Source organism: Ambystoma mexicanum, chromosome 14 (genome assembly GCF_040938575.1).
Source record: "Ambystoma mexicanum isolate Mex_15411 chromosome 14, UKY_AmexF1_1, whole genome shotgun sequence".
In the NCBI taxonomy this organism is placed as follows: Eukaryota; Metazoa; Chordata; class Amphibia; order Caudata; family Ambystomatidae; genus Ambystoma; species Ambystoma mexicanum.
This window is the reverse complement of record NC_090940.1, coordinates 415,923,216-415,943,440: the sequence shown is the minus strand read 5'-3', so window position 1 is coordinate 415,943,440 and position 20,225 is coordinate 415,923,216. Positions and strand designations below refer to the sequence as shown.

The 20,225-nt window shown below is 47.9% G+C and overlaps 1 protein-coding gene across 4 annotated transcripts in view; it reads right to left on the bottom strand.

Annotated features, from left to right (window-relative positions):
- Positions 1-20,225, bottom strand: part of FERMT2 (FERM domain containing kindlin 2) — a 931,620-nt gene that overhangs the window by 257,807 nt on the left and 653,588 nt on the right. The window lies entirely within an intron of this gene.

The window sequence follows — 20,225 nt, the reverse complement described above, 5'->3', positions numbered from 1 at the left end:
GCCCGTAACGGAGCGTTCTTCTACCTTCTGACCGGGAGGAAGTCAGGGGAGGGTGGCAACCACTCCTAATCCAGCAGGAGCTCACAGCTTGTGCCAGCACTACTCCGCTCTGCGACCCGCTCTCCCACCTGCTATGTCTGAATAATCTGCAGCCCCTTCAAAATGGCTGTCTCGGTCCTTTGCCTCCTTCCTAGATCCAGTCCGGGTATGCTGTCAGGATCTCTGCAGTGCTCCAGAATAAACAGGCAGTGTCTGCCTAGAATCTGCTTTGATTCCCCCACTGATTTGGGCAATGATTCAGGTGGAGCACAGATCGGTGTGCCCTTCTTCCTACAGAGCCCACGTCATTTGCGCCTGCCCTGGTCTCATTTGCAGCCACCGGGATCCAGCACTTAGCGGCATGCAGCAGGCATCGTTCCTGTGCCCTCCACTGTTACAAAACCCCAGCGGTGCAGCCCACACTCTGCAACCACCGTCCGCTCCACCGGGGGGTGGGGCCCATGCAGGTGGGCGGGGAAGAGTCAAGGAGGACGCCCACCTCCTATGCTGCAGCTCTTCACGGATCCCGCGGGCAGCAGAGGGCTCCGAGGTACCCCTCAGCCTCAGGGAATCTATCCAGCCCCTCCTCTGTCTTTTCAAACAGGAGCAGCTGGGGTGGACGTCCAATGAGCCAGCCCACTCTTAATCCACCGTCTCTGAGCCAGGTCTTACGGGTCTGCTGGGAGTCAGCTGTGAGCGTCCCCAGGTTAGCGCCTCGTTCACAAATTCTTGCGGGAAACAAATGGTCGGTTCTCCTCGCCGGACGTAGGGCACTAGTGCATCAGTCCCGGTCCTGGGTTTTATGCACCACAAATCGCAGCTGTAGCGGGCCATCTCTGCCAGGGGCTGCGGATGTTACTCCGCACCGAGTTCGTATGGAGCTTCCCAGGGTCTGTATCTGCTGCAGGTGGCACACATTGTCCCCTCCCCAACGGCAGCACTGAAGCAGGGCCGCAGTCGTTCCCAAATTCTCGGCCGACTCTTACCGCTGCTTTTGGCCAGCGGAGACACTGATTTCTTTCAGGATTTCGCTGAAATGAGACAGGGTCTTTCTGTATTCGATCCGTGCCAAGTATTTGTGAAGTCAGTGTTTAAGCAGGATATTTAAACGGGGTAAGGCAGCCCCTGCGGAGCAGATGTATTTCACATCTGCATCTGTTGGCTGTTCAACAGTCCCCCCACCCCCCGTGTCCTTAAGACTTTTGGCATTATTGCTTGTGCGGTTTAATTGCCAAGGCCCCCGCAATCCAGCTCCAGTCTTCTTCAATTCTCCATTTCTGAGAGTCCATTGCTTTCTTTTGATTAAAGCCTTTCATTGTTGTACTCCAGTCAACATCCTCTTGTATTGTGCAGATATTATCGAACTCTTATTGCTGCTGGTGGTTTCCATCGAGTCCTTCCAAGATGACTTGTTATTCAGCGCATAAGTATATCTTTTAGGAATATCTGGTAGATGCCTCTGAGTCACTTGTTCGGAGGCATTTATTTAAGTCAATGAAAAGCCCATCTGCAGTATTCTCTGGGCCTCTTATCAGCAAATTATTCCATTCATCTGATGAAAGGTTGATTAAACCTTGCCCAAGCGCTGCTCATCAGGAAACTCAATCAGTAAAATTTCATCTGATTTTAAGGAAGAAATGAAGTGGAAGAGTCTCAAAACATTTGTCCCATTTAGCGTCAGTTCATCTTTGACATATGAATGTAAGCATGTGCCACACTTAGATCGAATTCTTAACTTTAGCCTGCGTCACATCTAGGTAGGATTATGAATGTTAGCATGTGCCTCACTTAGATGTAAACCTGATCACTAGCCTGCCTCACATATAGATATGATATTGAAGATTAGCAAGTGCCACACTAGGATGGAATGGTGAACGATAGCAAGCATCACATCTAGACATAACTGCAAGGACAGCAATGCCAATTAACCAATCCACTAACAATTTCACCCCTCTACATACACCTCAAACGCTAACCACACAACCGAAAGCCTACTAAACAACAATCCGCACAAACTTCACTACACTGCAACAACAAAACAAACCACACATATACTCGCACAACAGCATATGACTACCGACCGCAAAACACCCCAAGCCCAGCCAACGGACCCACCGGGCTGAGGCTGCCAACAGCACATCACTGCTCTCTTGCACTTTTCCAGCTTATTCCCACTAACTCACCCCCTACCCTTTTTCAGAGCCGCCAGGGGACCACTCCTGTGGTGATAGGGCGTGGTACAAATATCCTTTAACATAACACCCTCTTTAAGAGGAGTTGGCGGGCGCCCCAAATTAATCCAGCTAAATTATCTTTTAGCTTGTGTGTTTGATGTCTCTTGGTGTATACAAAGTTCTCCGTCTGCTTATGTTGTTCTTCCTGTTTAGTCACCAGACTTTTCATTCTGTCTTCAAGGGTCTTAAAAGAACCATCCTGCCCTGTAAATGTAGCTGAATTCAGATTAAATCATTCAACATATCTATTATGAGACTTTAGGCTATTAAGTTTCTGTGTATTAAGTCTTTGGTCTGTTTGGACTACTAATACATTCAATCTTTCGTCTAGAGTCCTTGAAGGCAATGGGTCCTTCCAAGGTGCTAGTGGTTCCTGTTTGCTCCTCTCTACCGACCGGGAGAGTTCTTTACGTTCTTGCTCATCCAATTCCTCTCTGCTCCCATTAGTTTTAGTATTTTGGGGAAGCCCTCTTCTAACAAGATTTTTCAAACTTTCAATGTTCTCGTTTGTATATTAATTTTCTGAATCACTACTTGAGGTATTAACTTCAAATATACTCTTGTAGACTCTCTTCATGTTGTGATGTCTCACAATCCTTTTCAAAATGTTGGAATAACGTCACAAGTCCGCCCAAATTGAGGTTCATTATCTTCGTATGAATATGTTGACAAATTCATGAGGTCCTCATAATCCGAGCCGTCCAATTGAATTATTGGAAGTTCCACATTTTGGGGTAGACTGAAGTCCATGTCCTGTGATATTTTGTCCCGTTTCATTCTGTACCTTTCTTCCATTTGTGGACCAACCCTGTTCGTGGATGCTGTTAAATTCTTAAGCAAGGTTTTCTTTTTCCGAGGTAACCGAATTGGGCGAACTGACATTCCAACATTATGTCCTACTTTGTTATTTTTCACGCTAATCTTTTGAAGTTTAGCCTTAGTTTGTTTGAAGGGTTTTAGTGGGGGGGTACAGGGCTTGAAGTCCCACTTGCCGTATTAGTTGGTTTCACAAATCTATTGAACTGTTCTTCCAACAACGCCCTGGACATTGACAATTTAGGTTGCAGGATAGCTTCAGCCCCTCTTCTGATGTCGTCACTCCTATCGTTAGGAGCCATCGCAATGGAGTCTGTAGAAGAATCTATTTGTACTGGCTGGCTGGTTGCCTACTTCTTCCCTTTCGGCTGTGTGAGATACTTTGCTGGTTACTTGACACTTCCTTGCTTGTTCCTTGTCTTTTGGAATAGGTTGGTAGTCCATTCTACTTCCCAGTACTGCGAGGGCAGGTTGAACTTCTCCTACGTGAATTATGTCTATGGTACTGCTACTATTTTCATGTACCTTGCAATGTTTTTCTCATTCCGTGATGATCAGATTTATTATTGCAAGCAAAACGTCAGTTATCTGAGAGGTAATTTTGTCTAAGTTTGTTTGTAGGGCCGGTACAAAGCCTTCCATAAAGATCATTTAGAGCATCATTAAGAGATTTCTATCATTTTACGAATGGTGACATTGAGATTGTTAGGGTCGCCATTGTACTGGCGTCAATTCCTGAAGATGGCCGAGAATCATTAAAGGGCTTTGTCTCAGAAAAGTTTCCACTTATGTTTGGGGGTAAACCATTATCTACTTGAGCCGCCACCATGTCCAGTAGAAGGTCCTCATCTGATATGGCGTCCCCTTTCTCTGTCTCGTCATCAGTGGGCTTGTATAGTTCTTATCCAGCCTTCCCCCCCAACAGTCAGAAGTTCTGAGCCGATGTCCTCAATGTCTTTTTTTTTTTTACTCTTGTTCCCTCTTGCGTTCCCGTATACACATTTGAGGGTCTTAACCGCTTTCTTGATGGGTGCAAATCATTTGCCCAGGCTTTTAAAGCCAGGGAAGAATAAGGAATGTCTTTGGGCCCATCATCGAGTCGCTTTGGCTCCCAATGCTACACCCAGTTCTTCCATGGGCTTCAAAAAGAAGAGTCGCTGATTAAAGAAGATGTATTCTGTTCAGGCGTGACCAAGGGCCTCATTACACAGATGGCGGTAAGGGTTTACCGGTACCGGTATTTTACCGGTAATTCCTTACCGCCTTACTACAAGGTCCCTTTGCGGGTTGGGAATTTAATGCCTGCTTTTTGCAGGCATTAAAAACCAACCCGCAAAGGGACCCAGGGAGCTAATTACGGTACCGCAAATTGCGGTACCGTAATTAGCGCCTTCCGCATTCTCGTTATGCCCTATGGGGCAAGAATGGGAAGGGCAATGGTGGAAGGGGGAATTACCGCCCCGCCAACCTTGGAACGGGGCGGTAATTCCCCTTTCCGCCAAGGCGGTGCCAGTATTTTACCGGCATGAACCATGGCGCTAATAGCGCCATGGTTCTCCGCCATCCATGTAATGAGGCCCCAAGTCAGGTATAAGTGTGGCTGATTGAATTCGCACCACATCAGGAGTGGACCAAAATTAATCGTTTTTTTTTTTTAAATATGAATTCCAGGAAAATTCTGTGATACCATTTCACCACTGTTATCTTTTTGCAAGTCTGTTTTTTTTTTATAAAAACTTCTGCTCTGATAGTGGAGCTGTTAATAGCCCACTTGGCTGCCACACTTTCTTCAGAGATGGTTACCACAATTTGTTTGAGGAGGAGATGGGCGTCCTCGATGACCAAATATAAAGATTTGAGATACACAAGGGGATGTTATTCCCCGTGTTGTGTCTTTTCCCTTCACCCCTTCTGCAACTACTTCCTGGAGTACAGTGTCTTTACACAAGAGAGCATCCGTTTCTGGCCTCCCATCGTTGTCAGTAATTTCGGGACTCTGCGCTCTTTCCTCTGATGGAAAACCCTCCAAACCCAAAGCGAGTGCCCCCTGATTTTCTGTTCCCAGTTGGTCCTTACCAGACATCAAGTTTGTCGGAGAGGAAGTACATTATCCAATAATGACTGAAAGCACTTCCACTTGCTAGAGTAGAAATGTATGGTGGTAGGTTTCTGTGCTTCTGAGTAGGTCCAGGCATCTCTGAGGGAGCTGAAGGTGCCAAACTATGACCTCAGGAGACAGGCTGCTTAATTGAGTTTGAGGGCATGGATGTAGGGTCTCTCCCTGATCTTGAGACAGCATGTTATAAGGGCACGGTAGCTTCCTGGGAGGGGAGAATGACATTGCCATGAGATGGAAAAACCAAGGTTGGCGGGCACACATAGGGGCTGAGGGTTAGACTGGATTTTTTCTCATTGATAAGAGAATCCTAAATTGAAGAGGAGATTTACTGTCGTCTGGGTAATTGTCTGGCATGCTCCGTACAAATTCCCAGTTATGAGCCAGTCGAGGCAGGGATAGAATTGGATGGACTGCCTGCGTAGGTGAGCTGCTACTACCGCCAGTACCTTGTATTTATTTATTTGTATTTATTTGTAAAGCGCAGCCAAGCCCCTGAGGCAACTGGGCGCCAATCTTACAGGTTTACACAGGTTACACAGGCATGATTATACTAACAGTCTTACAAGTTGCACAGACATGAGTATGCAAATGATACATCTAGTCATAGCAAAAATACAAATGATATAAAACATCTAGGCATGAATGTGGTGCAAAAATACAGATATTGTAATGTCTGGTCATAGAGGTGGTACAAGAACACAGATATTATAATACAGGCAGATATACAGTTAGATAGCACATATATACACAGGCAGTGGCACTTGAATAAGGGGCTTTATGTAGTTAGTTTAAAGGTGCAAGTAGGTTGAAGTCTTGCTCATGGAACCAAGCTTTCACTTTGCTACGGAATAGTGAGAAGGAAGGTTCCTCTTATATAGGTGGGGAGAGCATTCCATTTCTTAGCAACAAGGACTGGGAAGCTGACTCCACCAGCACGTTGTTGGTTGAATCGTGAGATGGTGACAGTGCGATTGCGCCAGTCTGGTGGGTAGCGTCGATGTATGGCGTGAGAAGGAGTTAGATAGTTATGCGAGTGCTTGGTTGTGGAGGCACTTGTGGGTGAGTGAGAGACTAAGTCATTTCTTTGCTTGATGTTAAGCCAATTTATGTTCTGTCTAGTTACAGTGATGCGCCGTTTTCTAGGAATGTTGCATGCCAATCTGATTGCGTTATTTTGCATATCTTGCATTTAGTTAATATTTTGTTGAGATGTGCCCAAGTAAAGCGCATTGCAATAGACGAGCTTAGATAAGACTAAGACTCTTGCTACTGAGATGCAGTTGGTTGTCAGGTAAGGGAGGCAAGCTGTAATGAGCTTGCATGTATAGGCTGTGGTGGATGCGAAGGCATTAGTTTGTCTCGTGAGTCAGAGTGCCGAAACAATCTATATTCCTAGGGTTTTCCCATCATTGGCTACTTTAATAATATTACCGTCGATGTTAAAGGACTTGAACAGGGTCCCTAGTTTGTTCAGTTTAGTTGGAGAACCAAGGAGTAATTCGGTTTTGTCGTCGTTTAGACATAAACTGTGCTTTGCCATCCAGATTTGTATGGTGCTGTAGATATCATTAAGGGTTTTACTGTCTGCAATGTAGTCACCTGTGATTGAGATGAGTATCTGGGTATCATCCGCATAGTTGGTGTACGCGACACCCAGATAGTCAAGTATGTCAAATAGGGGTTTGGTAAACACATTGTAAAAAGTAGGAGATACACCAGAACCTTGTGGGACTCCACAAGTTACTAGCAATGGTAAGGCAGATGCAGATGGTGCAAATACCTTCATGGATCTGTTGCCAAGGAAGGATTTGATCCATGGGTTAGCTTGATCTGAGAAATGTGCAGCAGATGACAAATGTTTACATAAAATGTCATGGTTCACCAAGTCAAATGCAACTGATAAGTCTAATAATATAATAATAATATGAGTAAGGCAGATTTAACCTGGTCTTTTAGGGTCTGAATTTATGTCTTTAGGTCAACGAGCGCCGTCTCAGGCCCATGTCTAGGTCTAAATCCCGACTGTCTCAGTCCTAACAGATTGTTTCCAGGTACTGCTGAATGTGGAGGTAGGCTGCACGGTCCAGTATTTAGAATTAAAAAATGGACCATTGTAATGGGTCTGTAGTTAGAAGGGTTTTTGGGGTCTAGTGAATTTTTTTATAGTGGGAGTAACCAGCGTCTTTCAGGTTAATGGGTACAGTACCAGAGTCAAATGATGCATTTATAAAAGGGTGTAATGAAGGGGCAAATACATTGGCTGCCTCCTTGATGAGCAGGGCAGGACAGATGCCTCCCTTACAGTTAGATGGTTTCAGTTTTTTAAATACCAAGGGGAGAACCTTGAACTGATAGTGGGTGTCAAACATGAACCTGAGGTACTTTGTGCGCTGGCAACATTGAAATATGAAAGTATGCAACTTTCATGTCCAATGTGGCCATGTAATCCCCCTGCTGCAACAGTGGGATTACCTCCTGCAGTGTTGTCATCCTGAACATTTGAGGTTTGACATACTTGTTTGCAGGGTGCAAGTCTAAAACATGGTGCATGGTGAGATCATTTTTGGGTACAGGGAAGTACACTGAATAAATACCCTTGTTTACCTGGAGAAGGGAGGCGACTTCAGGTTGTGCTGGAAAGGGGCGCCATTGAACCTCTTCCAGTAGGATGCGCAGGTGTTCTGGCGACAGGAGTCTGCTTCTTGGTGGGTAGTTGGAGAAACTCGATACAATACCCGTGGGCAACAATCTTTAGTACCCACTGATCTGAAGTGATCCCTCCCAGGCGTGGATGAATGAAGATAAGCGACCCCTGACCGGGGAAGCATAGGAAGGGACCTGTACTGGCGAGTCACTCAGGTGGAGGTCGGGGAGCCTCTAGGAGTAAAGTTTCTGCCTCTACCCTTCCCTTAAGAGAGCCTCTTTGTGGTATTGGAAGTTACCAAAGGAGCCTTGACCGGAGGACAAGGGGGTAATCCCTGAGCCATATTGCCCCTGGGGTGAGCGGGAGAAGGATTGGCCACGAAAGGACTGGCGTGCGGAGCCTCCATGCCAGTGAAAGTGTTTAGCCGTGATCTGGCTAAGTGACTTTAGAGTCACATGTTCTTTCTTTGCCGTCCCTAGGGCATCATCAACCGCTTTCCCAAAAAGGTTGGAATCCTCCACTGGCTTGTTAATCAGGGAGGCCTGAATTTCAGGTTTGAACCCAGAGTTTAACCAGGCATGCCTTTTAAGTAGGATACCCTGGACAAGGGTGTGTCCAGCAGTTTCAGCCAAGTCCAGTGAGTTCTTCAGCATATTTTAGGTTACTTGTCTGCCTTCAGCCACGACCGCCAGCAGGCGTGATCGGGTGGGCCCTGGAACATCCTGAAGACCATCCTGCACTAGGCCCCACTGGACATCACTAACTCACTAAGAGCATGGTGTTATTTGCGATCCTTGCTAAGAAGGCCGCAGAGGCGGTGACCCGCTTACTGAGGGGCATAAAGCTTCTTGCAGTCTTTGTCCGGAGGGGATTATGCGGAGGACAGTGGTACCCCCGCCCTCCTCCGACTGGTTGTAACGACCAAGGAGTCCTGTGGGGCCATGACCCTTGATGTAGAGGGGGTTGGAGGGTGAAATAATTTCTCTACACAGGGGTTAACTGCCCGTATGAGAGACAGGGACAACAAAGAATATACAGAATTTAATAATGGTTGGAGCCCTTTCCTTGAGGATATCCTCCACAAAGTGTGAGTCTGGAGTGGCTTTGTGCGTTACAATTTGAAAATGGTCAGCTGCTCTTTTTTAAATGACATTGAACAGCATCTGGTCGTCAACAGGTGACAAATCCCTTTGTGGAGGAGTAGAAGGGGGATCTAGACAGATGACGTCCGGGTCAGCGGTATGCATCTGCGTAAGCCAAGGTGCCTGGTCCTCTGCCTGATCCCAGTCCGGGTCTTAATAAGCTGGGTCTTGATCAAAGGGGTTACGCTCTTCATATGAATCCTCCTGGGTTGGTTCATCTGCGATATTCAAGATGTTTTCTTGGTGTTCCTGTGCAGAGATGGGGAGTCTCTGCAATTTGGGTATGGTATGGGACAGGAGTCGACTTCCTTAGGTCTCTTGGGTATAATGTATCAGTCTGAAACGTCAATGAACTGGGTCATCTTGCCCATATATTGCTCAAACGTTTCCCTAGTCCATAGAGAGGAAGCTGAAAGGTGGGGAGGAGAGAAAAGCTGCCTAGGAGGGGGAGGTTTTCCCATTAAGGCCTTTGCGAGAGGCTGGGAGGCCACAGAATAGTGCTCTCGGAGAGGGGGTGCCCTTTTACTCCTTAACTGCCAAAATTATTTAGACTCTTTATTGGTATTTTGATATAACGATTCCCAACATCCCCACCCTGTTTTCCCAACCCCAAAACACCCCCTCTTCCCCCAAATATCATAACTCAACCAACATCACCCATGTTTTCCCCCAACCTCCCCTCCCACCCAAATCCTGTATGAATCCTCCTTTGTCCATAAGGCACAGCAGACGAGCATCAAAAGTTCATAGCCCGGTGTAGTTCGAGACACTTCCTCTGATATACCCATCTTCAAACCTCCACCCCCTCGCAGCCTACCCCCAGCATCCCTCACTTCACGGTGGGCTTAAGTCATTATGTTTTGCAAGGTCATTCATTAATTGGGACCAGTGGACCGTTACCTCCCCTATATCCTCATTCCCCTTCAAAGCCTGCAACACCGTCAACTCCGCTAGACCCCACCTCCTTACATCTTTCCTCCATAACTGGATTGTCGGAACTAGTGGGAACTTCCACTCAATTGCCATTCGGCGTTTAGTCAATATTAGTAGAAACCGACCCATTCTGTTCCGTAACTTTTTCCGTTCCTCCCCTGGCAGGTTCCCCCACAGGCAAACCCTGGGCAACGTTCCAGATTGACTTCCAGTAGCCAGTTTATACCCTTGAGTACCTCATCCCAGTACTCCACTATTGCCCCACATTCCAACTGCCAAAATTATGTCCAAAGCTTTGGCGGCTGTATGGAGGGTTTCGACGTGCCAGAAGGTACTGTCACATTTTCGGCAGTCCTGCGGGCGTTGAGCACTTTGACGATTCCGGAGGAGAGGGCTTAGGGGTTGTGTGCTTCAGTACACGTGGTGCGTGGTGCCCTTGTCACCGGGGTGTGATCTCCCCACAACAATGGAAGTGGCCTGTCCGTCAGGGATGGGTCAAAGGGAGCAGGCAGGCTCTGCTGAGAGGTCAATGGCTTCCAATTCAGAACCTTGGCTGCCGACAGATTCCTCGTCATCCGAAGCAATGGCGCAGACAGGGGAAATATTTTCAGCCCGCAAAGAGTAGGCTGCATGCCGTTTAGTCCACCTGTTTTTCAACGTCTTCGGTCGAAAGAGTTTGCAGGCCTTGCACGAGCGCTCGTCGTGGTCATGAGGAAAACACTGATTGCATCGGCGATGGGTGTCTTTCCAGGGAAATTTGCTGTTCCATGATGGGCAGAATTTAAGGGGAGTCCTCTCCATAGAAGAGGTTAGTGGCAGCCAGACCAAGAAGAATAAGAGGGGTGAACTAAATACATTCTCAGCGAGGAATAAAACCAGGGGGCCCACTCTCCCTACTGTAAGGGCCAGGCCTGAGGGCAGAGGCCACACGGTTGGCAGTCGCAGAGGTCAGTGGCAGGAAACCCAGGAAGCAGCTGTTGAGAAGGTTGAAGTTGACTAGACGACCGTAGGCCGTGGGAACGAATTTAGCAATATGACAATGCATTACTTACCGTAAAAGCATTTCTGGTGGTTGTATCTGCTTAGATTCACATGCTGTGCATAGTCCGACATCCAGTGGTCACTGCGGAGTATTGCATTTTGTTTTTCGTAGTCGAAAAGGGGACATCGACAAGGCGTGTCTGTAACACTATCCCTATAGTGACGTGCGTTGTATCCACAATCCCTCACGCGTCGAGGTACCTCTGTTTGTATTTTTTCTGCCCTGAGGGAGCCTTCTATATGTGAGGGAGTACAGAAAAGAGATGTAGAAAGGTATCTATGTTCCTTCCATCCGAGCGGGGAGGAAGGGTGGGCGCATGTGAATCCAAGCAGATACAACCATCAGAAATGCTTTTACGGTAAGTAATGCATTGTCTTCTGATGTTTGTTAATCTGCTTAGAATCACATGCTGTGCATAGACTAGCGAGCAGTACCCGGAGTTGGCGGTGGGTTATGAGAAGGAACAGTAGAGAAAAGATGTCTTAATACTGCCTGTCCCCACCTGGGAGTCAGATCTAGAGTGTGCATCTAGACAGTAGTGTTTTGTAAAGGTGTGCACAGAACTCCAGGTTGCCGCTTTGCAGATGGACTCAAGGGGAACATTTGCAATGAATGCTATGGATGCCCCAGTGCCTCGAGTAGAATGTGCTCTAGGCTTGAAGGGTAGTTCTCTCTTAGCAAGAGTGTAACAGAGAGTGATGCAATGAACAATCCATCTAGATATAGTGGATTTTGAAACTGCATCTCCTTCTCTTCCTGCTGCTACCGAGACAAAGAACTGATTAGTCTTTCTCAGTGGTCTGGTTCTTTCCATGTAGAACATGACAACTCTGCGCACATCAAGTGTATGCAGACTTTTTTCTCCCGAATTGGAAGGGTTTTGAAAGAACGTTGGTAGTTCTATTGACTGGTTTACATGGAATTTTGAGATGAATTTCGGTGCAAACCTTCGGTGTGTGCGTAGAACCACTTTATCTCTGAACTGTTACAAAGGGGTATAGAACAGAAAGAGCCTGTAGTTCACTTACTCGCCTTATGGAGGTGATAGCGATTAGGAAAGCGGTTTTAAGAGTGAGGTCCTTAAGAGTTGCTCTGTGCATGGGTTCAAAGGGTGATCCCATGAGTCTGGTAAGTACCACATTCAGGTCCCAGCCGGGAGCTGGGTTTGCTATCGGAGGGTGTATTCTCTTTACTCCCTCCATGAAGGCTTTGATAACTGGGACTTTCCACCACGACACTTTAAGCTGGGAAGTGGTGTATGCAGAAAGTGCCGCTAGGTGGACTTTAATGGAATTGAACACTAGACCTGAGTCCAGTAAATGGGTCAGGTACAGGACAATGTGCGTGGGGGAGCAGTCAACTGGGTTGATGCTTCTTCCTCTACACCAGATGACAAATCTCTTCCATTTGCTAGAATAACAGTGACGAGTGTTAGGCTTTCTAGCCTCCCTGAGGTTGTCCATGCATCTCTGCGGGAGTTGTAAGTGTCCAAATTCTATGATCTCAGGAGCCAGGCTGCTAAGTTCATGGTCTGAAGGCATGGATGCAGTATCCTGTCCTTGTCCTGTGATAGCATGTTGTGCGGGCAGGGAAGTTTCACTGGGGGAGATAGACATCTCCATCAAGTGAGCGAACCATGGTTGCCGGGCCCACATAGGGGCCACTAGTATCATGGTAACTTGTTCCTGGTGCATCTTGTGCACAATCTTGTTGAGAAGGGGAGTCGGGGGAAAGGCGTAAGCAAATTTCCCTGACCATGGAATCGATAGACCGTTCCCCTTGGATTGGTTCTGGGGGTACCTGGAGGCGTAATCTTGGCATTATGAGTTCTCCAGAGTTGCGAACAGGTCTATTTCTGGGAATCCCCATTGTGTGAGGACGTCGAAGACGATGTCTTCGTGCAACTGCCATTCGTACTCTGAGGGCAGAGGGAAGTCTCTGCTGAGTTCGTCTGCTAGCAAATTGAGTTCCCCTGGTACATGTTGCGACAGTAGGAACATGTTGTGTTTGAGAGCCCACTTCCAGATATTCTGGGACAGCTTGGACAGTCCTGGAGAGTGGGTGCCCCCTTGCTTGTTGAGGTAGTACATGGCTGTGGTGCTATCCGTAAGGACCATCACTGTCTTCCCTTGTAGGTGTTCCTGGAAGGCTTTTAGTGCCTTGAACACGGCCAGTAGCTCCAGTAGGTTTATGTGCTTGGATGCGACGCTCGGAGTCCACACTCCGTGAGCAGTCTGATGGGATAGGTGAGCCCCCCGCATCCAGTGAGGGATGAGTCTGTGGTTAGAGTGGTTTCCACTGCGTGTGTGGCAAAGGGTTTCCCTCTTACCAGGTTTTCCTTTGTCCACCACCGTAGCGAGAGAACCAAGGCCTGCGAGACCACCACTAGATCGTCCCATTGTCCGCTGGCCTGACACCACTGGCTGTTGAGCCACTCTTGCATTGGGCGTGGATGAGGTAACAAATAAATACATTATAGCAGCATCATTCCTAGCAAGCGCATCGCTTTGCGCACCGTCACCTCTCGTTGGAGGGGAAGACGAGGCCGTCCTTTGTTCGAATTAGAGCCCCTAGGAATTGCTTGGTCTGGCTGGGGTCTAAGCTGGACCTAGGCTGGAACAAAAGGTCTACAGTCTTTTGGGTATTGGAGAAGCATGTTTCGTAAGAATCCCCTGTTATGAGCCAATCGTCGAGGTAAGGGTATACTGGGATGGACAACCTGCACAGGTGGCCCGCTGCTACTGCCAGTACTTCCGTGAATACCCTTGGTGCAGATGCTATGCCGAAGGGTAGCACTCTGAACTGGTAGTATTTGCCCTCTATCATGAACCCGAGGTATTTTCTGTGCGCCGGCAACATCAAAATATGAAAGTATGCATCTTTCATGTCCAGTGTTGTCATGTAATCCCCCTGTGCTAGCAGTGAGATCACTTCCTGCAAGGTTACCATACAAAATTTTTGGGGCTTGACAAACTTGTTCTCTGGGCGCAGATCTAATACAGGGCGCATGGTTAGATCCTTTTTGGGTACAAGGAAGTACACTGAATAAATACCTTCCGTTACCTGAGATAGAGGCACAACCTCTATAGCCCCTTTTTCCAGTAGCTGGTCCACTTCTTGGAGAAGGATGGCGAGGTGTTCCTAGTGTCATGCGTCGTCCCCTCGGGGGTCTGTATGTTGGGGAACTGTTGAATTCTATACAGTAGCCGCGGGCTATGGTGGATAGTACCCAGCGGTCTGATGTTATTCCCTCCCATGCTGGAAGAAAGGATGTTAACCGGCCCCCGACTGGCGATGCATGGGAGGGGACCTGAATCTTTGCATCACTTGGTGTTGTTGGTGGCTTGGGAGCCTCTAGGGGTGGAACCCCGACCTCTCCCCTTGCCACGGCATTGACCTCTTTGATTGTACTGGCCACTATTACTTTGGTAGTTGTTGGCAGAATATTGAAGTTGTTGATTCTGTTGCTGGCGTTGGCTACGAAAAGAAAGCTTGTTGCCAAATCCCCGCCTGTTAGGGGGCTTTGAGATTTGGTCCAAGGTCTTTATGGTATCAAATTATTTTTTCGCATTTTCCAGTGCGTCGTCCACTGCCTTTCCAAAGAGGTTAGACTCTTCAATAGGCTTGTTAATGAGCGCCGCTTGCGTTTCCGCCTTAAACCCGGAATTGCGAAGCCAGACGTGGCGCTTCAGCAGAATTCCCTGTACCAAAGAGCGGCCAGCTGTTTCTGCTGCATCGAGGGTATTCTTAACGATGCTTTGGTTGACCAGAGACCCTTCGTTAACTGTAGCCAGCAATCGAGTTTTTAGGGGTTCAGGGACTTCATCGATGTCCCGCTTATGCTTTCCCCATTGCGCATCAGCGTAGCTTGCCAGCACTGCGTTATTATTGGCAATCCTAGTTGAGAACGCTGCCGAGGTGGTAATTCTTTTGGCTAGGGCATAAAGCTTTTTCCCCTCTTTATCCAGGGGTGCCTCGCTGGTAGACAGTGGAACCCCAGCCCTTTTCCTAGTGTTAGTCACCACTAAGGAGTCTGGGATTGAGTGACCTTTAATATATAGTGGGTCTGATTAAGAGGGTGAGAACAATTTTTCGATTCTTGGATTAACCCCTCTTACTAGTGCAGGGGTGGCCAGTGAAGGGTTGATTCGTCTCTTAACAGAGGCGAGTATTGGAATTGTTTGGCTGGTGGAGGGTTTTTCTTTGATAATCCTTTCCACAAAGTCAGTGTCTGGGGTGACCTCCCCAGTTTCGACCTCAAAATGTGCTGCTGCCTTCCTCAGCAGCGCATTAAAGGTGGGCTGATCGTCAACAGGCGAAGGGTTCCTGACTAGTGTGGTCTGAGGAGACCTGATGTCTATAATGTCTGGCTCTGTAGACCCTGATGGTGACTGCCAGGGATTTGGGTCACCCTCACCTTGGTCTTCCTCGTACCCTTCCTCACCTATGTTAGTGTCCTCATGGAAGCCTTCTCCCTCTTGTTGGTTTTCATCATAAATGAACTCCTCTCCTCCCTGGAAGTGAGTGTCCCCTTCGGTGAGGTCGTAAGAGTTCATATCCTCCTGAAAGGGGTTATAGAACAACTTCGGGTATTTAGCCCTTGGACTTTCTAGGAGTATCTCCCTAGGTCTTTTAGGTGTCCTATTTTCTGAAATGTCCATGAATCTGTCTAACTTGTCCATACAGGACTGGAACTTCTCTAAGGTCCACTGAGGTAGGCCAGAGCGGTCTGTGAGTGAAAAAGGAGTTTCTTCTCCTTGTATTTGCCTAGATCTGTCCCATAGTGTCGAAGATAAGGTGCCTTCGCCTTCTGAGAAGTGTTCTGGCAGGCTAGGGATTTCCGTCGACGGTGGGAGCTGTTCCAGCCTACTTTCCAGCACCTTGGGCGTTTCTTTGGCCTTGTGCGCGGTTTTCGGCGTGTCACTTGTCGCCCGTCTCTGGCCGTCCCTAGAAGATATACGCGCAAGGCTTTCGGCGATCATGCTCTCTGCCGAGGGATCGCTCGCCGTCACGCTAGGTACCGTCGAGTCTTTACTGGCAACGTGCGCACTCTTACGAGGCGCGTCGCCTCCTGAGGGTTTGGGGTTAGCGGCTTTATTTCCAGAGTGCCCGGTCGCCTGTCGCGGAAGCGGTGGCTGGGAGGGATGGCGACCCTTACGGTCGGCGGAAGACACAGGTGGGCCCAGCGCCTCAGGGGGCGCTATGGCTGCCTTAGTCTTCGACGAATGCGTGCCGTGGGGTATGTGTTTATGAGATTTCTTGTGTGCGTCCTTGTCGCCGGGGTGTTCATCCCCATAAACTGGGCGTGAGCCAGGCTTATCTGGGCCGGGGACGGACGAAGAGGAGCGAGAACGCTCCCTCGAGATGTCTACAACCTCTGTTACGGGGGCCGTGTAATCACTGTCCTCGTCACATTCGGCGGCAGCGGGCGAGGAATCGGACCTAGACATGGCGTAGGCCGCCCACCTTTTGACCCTGCGGTCCTATATCGTTTTGGGCTTAAGTAACTTACAGGCCACACAGCAGTCCTCTTTGTGATCGAGGGGAAAGCAACGGTTGCACCGTTTGTGCTTGTCCTTCCAGGTATATTTGCCTTTGCAAAGTGGGCAAAACCTAAAGGGCGTCCTCTCCATAGCTGAGGGCAAGAAGTGCGATTACGACCTCGAAAGAGAGGGAGGGGAAAGAGAAAGGCATTCTCAGAGTGAAAAGAAAAGATCACACAACCCCACTCTCCCTACTGTGTAAGGCCGGCGAGGCCAGGCCACGTGTTCGGCGACGCTGAAGGATCTCCTCCGCTCGTCCTTCCATCGAAGATCTTGCTCAGCGGAGAAACAGCTTGCAGCTTCGTCGAGGGAGGGATCTATGTGTTAGATATTAATAATAATAAACGACCAAGGGTCGAAGAAATGATTTCGCAATGTCTCTCGAGGAGCTCCGCATAGAGGCGACCAATAACTGGGCGGAAAAAAACAATCTGAGGGACCTCGACGCGTGAGGGATTGTGGGTACAACGCACGTCACTATAGGGATAGTGTTACAGACACACCTTGTCGACGTCCCCTTTTCGACTACGAAAAACAAAATGCAATATTCCGCAGTGACCACTGGATGTCGGACTATGCACAGCATGTGATTCAAAGCAGATTAACAAACATCAGAAAAACTTACAAGCTCTGCATAAGCGACCAACTAGTTTGGCTGAAAAAAACGATCTGAGGGACCTCGACGCGTGAGGGATTTTGGGTACACTACACATCACGTTAGGGATAGTGTTACAGTCATGCCCATGTCGATGTCCCCTTGCGATCTTCGAAAGAAAGATGCAATACTCGATTACCACTAGATTTGGGACTATATGCATGGCATGCGATTCTAAGCAGATCCACAAGCATCAGAAATATTTGTTTCCTAGCTTGGACGGCTCAAAAGGGACCAATAATGCCATTGCCTATGTGTGAAAAAAGGGACCTCAATAAAGGGTAAAGGTTGCGGAGGGGCAAGTGGAAATCCCCTGGCTGTTTTCTGACACGGGGAACAGGTTGTTACGTTTATCACGTCAGGGTAAATTCCCAGCCAGTAAAACCTTGAGACGACCAGACTAAGTTTTAGCTACTCCTTGGTGACCAGAAGTTAAATGAGAACGAGCTAATTCTATGACTACCGACGGGGACAGAGGAACCAGAAGTTGGGGTTTTGCTGCACCCCTGGAGTGGCGTCGCCCCGATAAAAGAAAAAGGGACTTTTCTGAGCTCTGCCTTCACTCTCTGGGACTACGTTGGAAAAGATTTCAGTCAGGATTGGGTTGTTATGTTGAACAAAGGCCAGATCAGGAATATGCTCAGTCTCTTCGACCTGCAGGGGAATTGTCTCCTGGGTGGACCAATCTGCCGCCACAAACCCTTGGGTCCCCTTTTCTGTGGTTTCCTGTTCTTGGACTTCTCTAGAGATGGGAAAGATGGCATTGTCCAATATCCCCCTGGGCAATTCGCTCCCCTATTTTAACATCAGCCTGTTTCCCAGGGTTATGGATGAGGGCTTTTATTTTGCCTATAAAATCTTGGCCAATGACACCGGCCATCACATGAAGAGCATATTTCCATGCCATGCCCTATTTAGAGACCAATCTTGCATAGGTTCACTGGGGTGGGGACAACACTAGACCTGTGGGCACTACTTGATGTTTCCCTACTTCAACAGTAACTTTGTCACAGCTATGCAGATCGAACCCAATGGATTCAGCCGTAGCCACTGTAGGGGCAGAGGATCGAGGTGTTAGTTTAGAAAACGTCAGGGTCCCCTAACTTTTAATCGGTTGGGTCAGATCCCACTCCTGACACTATATGTGGAAGGTCAGAAGAGGTGGACAAAAGGTCGCATTTCTACCTGACATTTTACTCAAATAACAAAAGGCCTATCTATCCCTACCAAACGCAGATTGTTCTAAACTACCCTACCACTATTTATCAACTAAAAACAAAAAGGGTTTCCAGGAGAATGACTTCCTTCTCCGCGACAGGCCTTCTCAGCCATAATAGTCTATCTTGAGATAGTTCCTTCTAACGTAATCAGTTTGTTTCTCAGCGGGACTCTTCCACCTTCTCTCAGGTATCTTATTTACAGTTGGTTTCCCTACTCTAGGGTCTTGGCCTCTATTCCTTTGGGTTTCTTTTGCCTCAATATCTTTTTCACTTGTACTTGTTTCACAGTCTCTCATTCACAGAGAGCAGTGTCCCTTATCCCATGTACCACTTCGTTATCATCCAAACACTTCCACTCAGTGGAACTACCACATAGGTTCTTCTGCTATTCTTTGCGATTGTCTTGGTCTTCCCAACCACTGGGACAATTGTTACCAGTCTTGACTGTCTTAAGTGTCCTTTCTACTTTTGTAATCACTGGGATGAGTGCGAGGAGTCCCTCTGTCTTTGATATATACTCTGCTGCTTTCACACTGATTGGGACAAGTACGAGTCCCTGGATATTTAAGTGTTCTGTGGCTTGCACAGTTACTGAGATGAGTACGAGTCTCTCAGTAGTCGTTATATTTGTTACTATTGTTACAGTTACTGGGCCAGTATGATTAATTTCTCGGTATTCAAGATCCTGTGTTGCTCAGTGCCTGCCAGTAGTCCCTCTCGAGTTGCCCACCATTCCAGTTACCTCTTGCTTTCTTGCTTGTCGGGTTGTCATCACTGGTTCTTCCTTTGTGAATCATGCCATCTCCATAAGGGCTTCCAGCACCTTCCTTTTCCTCATATTAGTCTGCTGGGTGGTCTCTGCCAGACCATGCGTTCCACCTCCTTAAGGTCATGCCACCACTTGCCAATGCTTGCCACACACACAGGTGCACCACTAAAGTTCCTCTTCGTTCTCCATGTCCTTTTGACTGGGGACCTCCCGGAATGCTCTGGGTTCTCTCTCCCAGGTTCGAACTTCCCAGGCTTCACCTGCTCAGTGAACACGACCCTTGTTTTTTTTGCATCTTCGCTGGGCCCTCCCCAGCAGAAGATCATTATCCCTCTTTCTCTGGAATATTTCTTACTGCATAGTTGCCACTCTTCACAGTATTCCCCATTTGCCATACAGGAGGGATCAGCATTACTCTTCCATTCTTCTTCGCAGTGGATTTGTATTGGCCTCTAATATTTAAAGTGGTATTACAATAGCACAGCGGTCTGTTCAGGTTATGTCTCCTGAGGCAGTGATGGTCTGAGGGCTTCATGGGAAAGAGGGGAAGTGAGTTCTTTCACGGAACAGGAGTCCCTGCCCAAAAGAGGGGAGTCTCTCCCTGTGGGGTCACGCTGACTGCCACACGATGGGAAATGTTGCGTAGCGGGCTCACCTCCCCAGCCTCACAGGGAAGGGCTCCCCTCTGGGGAGAAGTGATGAGATCCCATGAATCATCACAGAAGTTGTTCTAAAGGATATGAAAATAATCCTACTTGCCCGTAATACTATGGACAAGTCTTCTAGAACATGTTCTACCACTATAAGAACTCTTCCTAAATCAGTCCCCTCTCCTAGAAGCAGCTTTGTGACTTTTGGGCACAATGCCCCATTTGGATTGTACTTCTAAAGGAAGGGCATTATTCTTGCGAACTGGTTGTCAGTCTGTCGCAGAGTAGCTCCAAGAGTAAACAGTCCAATGTCCTGGAAGCAAAAGAAGGAACAAGTTACTTACCTGTAACTGTTGTTCTCCAGAATGGGTCTGGCATGGATTCACATGCTCATGAATATTCCCCGTCGTCAGGCTGGG